Raw genomic sequence first — 6,035 nt, forward strand, 5'->3', positions numbered from 1 at the left:
CACTAAAAGATTTAAATAGTTCATTGTAATCCACACTACATTTCTTAAGAAATAACTTCAAAATGGCTGTTTAAGGTGTAGAAAATTATGCGTTCTGGAAAGAAAGAATTGTGACAAAGTGAATCAATAGATAAGGTCTGAATAACAAAGGTCTGTTCTCTCGGTGATAGAATTCAAAACTACGGGCCATATTTTTAGGGTGAGAGGAGAAAGATTTAAAAGGGACCTCAGGGGCCACTTTTTCATACAGAGGGTGGTTATATGTGGAATGAACTACCAGAGGAAATGGTGGATGCAGGTACAGTTACAACATATAAAACACAATTGGATAGATACACGAATAGGAATGGTTTAGAGAGATATGGACCAAGAGCAGGCAAGTGGGGCTAGTTTAGTTTGGGAAACTTTGTTGGCGTGGATGAGTTAGACCAAACGGTCTGTTTACATTCTTTATGACTCCAATGAGTCTATATGGCTCTATTGAGACTGTGATTTGGAAAGGAGTATTGAAACATTTAAACTACATGGCTTCTCTTATAGATTGTGATTTTCATGCTTTTTTTGTTGGAATCATTCTGCAGGTTCCTGGAGAACTTGGGGCTAAAATCTGAAAGATACCTTGTCCAAAGGAATAATAGTTAAGAGTTGCCATATTACCATAAATCAATAGGAAGAATGTGCCAATGAGTTTACAAATTGAGAAATCTGAGGTTTATATGGATCCCTAGTTTGAAATCAAGACATAATTACATCATCTTGCCATAGTTTCTTTACAGATATTTTCTGATCAAATAGGTCAGAGATGTTATTGCATATCTCTGAAACAGGCAGGACTTGAATGATTCCAGAGATAAGGACACTACCAAAGTGCTACAAGAACACTCACTTCTGACAGGAACAGATAAAACAGAATGAAGGGCTGGTGGCATTATGCTCCTATTCAAATGCCAATAACTATCGGCCTGAATTTTCCTGAGTACAGTACTGCAGCTGTTGCTCTGTCGTCCTTTTTATTATTTAACTGCCTACTATCTACTGAAAGGAACAGTAGCTTCATTTTATGTTCTCAGCCACTCCAAAAGCATTTTCATGGCCCAGAAATTACTGGAGAAATAATGGCAAGATAATAATGTCCATTATTTCTAGCTATGATGTGACGTTGCTGGTGTTAGACCGCATGGACAAAGCCAGAAGTCACATTGACAACTAATTATATCTGTGCTCTGAAAGCTTATCTTTTCAAATAAACCTGTTGGACTATGACCTGGTGCTGTGTGACTTCTGACACTATTACTAGTGCATTAAACAGAGAATGATTTCTGATGGAGAAGGAATACGCCATAGGTTCAAATTCACCATAAACTATTGGAGATGACGTCATGCTGCCATTAAATAAAATGCAAAGGATAACCCATTTCATGATCATCCTCCCTAGCGTGTTGCTATGATATTGCTGGGTGAGTGCAATTATTTTGAATAAATCATACCAGTGTCAATTAGAACTGGCCATTGATGTTATAAAAGTTGCATTCAGAATATCAGTTGTAATCCTGATGAACCTTAACCTAAGAGGTGCAGAGAAAGAACAACAAATCTGTACAATATCACTCCCTCAGACACGAAATTGTATCTATAACATTTTATCTTTCAATATTTCCTGCTTGTCTCTCTTAATTGATTTTGTCTCTTTACTTATCCTTGTACACCTAATTTAACTCAAATTACTCTGTTTCATTTTTCTGGATTTACTCTGTTGTTATCTCCAAATTCCTTAACTTGTTTTGGTTCATACCCAACATTCATGAAGTGTCAGGTGCCTCATCAATTCATATTACGTTATGGGTGATGGGGTGGCTAGCACCAAGGACTCAGGTTTGGTTGACAGTGTGGGTTTGCACATTCTACCCCTGTCTGTGTAGGTTTCCTCCAGGTTCTCTGGTTTCTTCCCACAGTCCAAAGATGTGGAGGTGAGGTGGATTGGCCATTACTATGGACCAGGCTAAACCCCCTCAAAATGTTTTAAGAAGGTAGCCCAGACCCTAACTGTTTTAGGTGTTTTAGGCAGATGTAAGGTGGATACTCCAGGAGTGATGCAGCTGATCAAATCACTCAGTTTTAAACAAAAGTTATTTACAGACTACTGAATCAAACACGAACAGTAGAGAACAGAATATAGAATAGCTTAATCTATCTGAAAACCCAACCGACTCTATTGCAGCTTAACAATGCTGTTCCAATTTCCTGCAACATCCCCATAAGCACATCCCTTGGCAAAAAAAGGTAAATTCAAACCCAGGTTCTTAGAGGAGAGATGTAGAGAGAGAGAGATCAGCCAGGGATCATTTGCTGAACCATGGAACCTCTTTTCACTGTAGCTGCTTCTCTGTCCCCAGCAGTTTCTAACTGCAAAAACTAAACCAAACTAGAAAAATCTTTGAACTGGGAGAACTGGCAACTGCTTTTAAAAAAAACCCTAAAAGCCTTTTCCCTGATTGTTGTCTTAGAACATAGAACATAGAAGGATACAGCGCAGTACAGGCCCTTCGGCCCTCGATGTTGCGCCGACCGAATCCTACCTAACCTATACTAGCCCAATAACTTCCAAATGCCTATCCAATGCCCGCTTAAATGACCATAAAGAAGGAGAGTTCACCACTGATACGGGCAGGGCATTCCATGAACTCACAACCCGCTGTGTGAAGAATCTACCCCTAACATCTGTCCTATACCTACCACCCCTTAATTTAAAGCTATGTCCCCTAGTAACACCTGACTCCATTAGCGGTAAAAGGTTCTTAGTATCTACCCTATCTAAACCCCTAATCATCTTATACACTTCTATCAGATCTCCCCTAAACCTTCTCTTCTCCAATGAGAACAGCCCCAAGTGCCTCAGCCTTTCCTCATAAGATTTTCCTACCATACCAGGCAACATCCTGGTAAACCTCCTCTGCACTCGTTCTAAAGCTTCCACATCCTTCCTATAGTATGGCGACCAAAACTGCACACAATACTCCAGATGAGGTCTCACCAGAGTCTTATACAACTGCAACATGACCTCAGGACTCCGGAACTCAATTCCTCTGCCAATAAAGCCCAGTACACCATATGCCTTCCTCACAGCACTATTTACCTGGCTGGCAACTTTCAGAGATCTGTGTACATAGACACCAAGATCCCTCTGCTCATCCACACTACCAAGTAGCCTACCATTAGCCCAGTAATCCATCATCTTGTTATTCCTACCAAAGTGAACGACTTCGCACTTAGCTACATTGAATTCCATTTGCCACATTTCCGCCCAGCTCTGCAACTTATCTATATCCCGCTGTAACCTACCACTTCCTTCCTCACTATCCACAACTCCACCGACTTTTGTGTCATCCGCAAACTTGCTTACCCAGCTTTCAAGTCCTTCCTCTAGATCATTTATAAAGATAACAAAAAGCAATGGTCCCAAAACAGATCCTTGTGGTACACCGCTAGTAACTGCGCTCCAAGATGAACATAATCCATCAACTACTACCCTCTGTCTCCTTCCAGCCAGCCAATTCCTAATCCAAACCTCTAATGTATCCTCAATGCCATACCTCCGAAGTTTTAGCATTAGCCTACCATGGGGAACCTTATCGAATGCCTTACTAAAATCCATATACACAACATCTACTGCTTTACCCTCATCCACTTCCTTAGTCACCTTCTCAAAGAACTCAATAAGGTTTGTGAGGCACGACCTGCCCTTCACAAAACCATGCTGGCTATCCCTGATCACGTTATTCCTACCCAGATGTTCATAAATCTTATCCCTTACCATTCTCTCTAAGACTTTGCCCACCACTGAAGTCAGACTCACTGGCCTATAGTTACTAGGGCTATCCCTACTCCCTTTCTTGAACAATGGGACCACATTCGCTATTCTCCAGTCCTCTGGTACTATTCCCGTTGACAATGACGACATAAAATTCCAGGCCAATGGCTCTGCTATCTCCTCCCTAGCTTCCCATAGGATCCTGGGGTAAATGCCATCAGGCCCAGGAGACTTATCTATATTCATCCTTTCCAATATTCCCAAAACCTCTTCCCTGCATATTTCCAGGGCATCCATTCTAGGGCAGTATCTGTTAGCCATTAGCAAAGTGGCCCAATACCAGACAAGTCAGAGCCTCTGCCTTTTACAACCCCGCTTGAAAGAAACCAAGGACAACATAAGGAAGGAGCAGAATCATCACACCATGCCAAATTGCCACGTAGTGTCCAGGGCTGTGCAAGCTAAGTGGATTAGCCATGGTAATACACAGTTTTGGGGATATGATGGAGGCACTGGGACTGGGTCAGATGCTTTCAGAGGCTTGGTACAGATCTGATGGGCCAAATGGACTGTTTCTTATAGTAGGAATTCCATACAACAATTTGCAACTTACAAAACAATAACAGCTATAAGGTGAAGTCCAATTCACATCATTCACCACCTGATGCACCAGTCTTGAAATTTCCAGAACTAATTGGACAAAAGAAATATGCCACAGCACAGCTTTGGCATCAATGGAGTAAGATGTGTAGTATCTGCTCACAGAGTGAATAGAGAAGATGGAGGGCCTTTCTGGAATACCAGGAAATCATTCCATACACAAATGTCAGGTGGGGCACAGGAGAATAAGGACCTTGAGCAAATTTCTTATATTCCATCTATTGCATTGGTTTGGTTATAATCCTCTTTCACGTCCTCCTTCAGAGGTTCCTTGGAGCTATTCCCTTTGGAAATGATGCTGGAAGTGCATCATAAATCCCACTTTCACTGTTAAGGAAGTAACATGTTACCCTGTCAGTCAAGTTGCAGTCACAGAGAAACTCCTGTGCTCCAAATAACTCTTCTTCATGACTTCCAAAAGTACTATAAGTTTTTCTATTTATCTAATAATCAGATGAAATAAGAATAATGAATTAGTGAGATCTGGTGTTACATGTTTACCTGTCTTATCAAAGATTCTGGCATCTAAATATCTTGGTCCAATTATGATTTGGAGATGCCGGTGTTGAACTGGGGTGTACAAAGTTAAAAATCACACAACACCAGGTTATAGTCCAACACGTTTAATTGGAATCACACTAGCTTTCGGAGCGACCACCTGATGAAGGAGCGGTGCTCTGAAAGCTAGTGTGCTTCCAATTAAACCTGTTGGACTATAACCTGGTGTTGTGTGATGTTTAACTTGGTCCAATTAAGTCTTCTAAAAATTGCTAAAACTGCATGTTGTCTAGCCATCAGTAATGCCAAGAGCAGGGTATGCTCCATAAACAATTCAAAGGCACTAATATCTCTTGCAGAAGAGGTGATCTCAGAGCCTGTAGGGAATCTAATCTGAAAAAAAAACCTGACATCCAAAGGTTCCCATTATAGTGGGCAGCACGGTGGCACAGTGGTTAGCACTGCTGCCTCACAGGTTCAGTTCCTGCCTCAGGTGACTGTCTGTGTGGAGTTTGCAGATTCTCCCCGTGTCTGTGTGGGTGTGCTCCGGTTTCCTCCCACAGTCCAAAGATGTGCAGGTCAGGTGAATTGGCCAAGCTAAATTGCCTGTAGTGTTAGATGAAGGGGTAAATGTAGGGGTGGGTTGTGAGTCGGTGTGGATTTGTTGGGCCGAAGGGCCTGTTTCCACACTGTAAGTAATCTAATCTAAAAGGCTTTACCCTTAAAATCAGGGCTGCATGTTGTGGCACCATTATGTTCAGTCACAATGGCTCAATCCCCATCAGTCACGCTGAGATTGGAAACGTGCCTGGGATTGATTCTACATGTAATTTGTCAGCCACTATCCTTTACTCACTCCATGTGGTTGGAAAAATAACAGAGGGTGACCTTTCTCTAGTTTTAGTCTTAAGTCTGTTTGCTGTAGTTCATAAAAAAATAGATTCTGCATACAGCTGTACTGTTTAAATTGATACTTTGCTGAGTAAGTGGAGTTTTGTTGCTTTAAAATGTTTACTGTGAGTCTTCCATAAATCCCCAATGTTCTGATTGAAGCAGTAGTGTAAATATG

The sequence above is a fragment of the Hemiscyllium ocellatum genome, chromosome 6, assembly GCF_020745735.1.
Source record: "Hemiscyllium ocellatum isolate sHemOce1 chromosome 6, sHemOce1.pat.X.cur, whole genome shotgun sequence".
NCBI classification, from domain to species: domain Eukaryota; kingdom Metazoa; phylum Chordata; class Chondrichthyes; order Orectolobiformes; family Hemiscylliidae; genus Hemiscyllium; species Hemiscyllium ocellatum.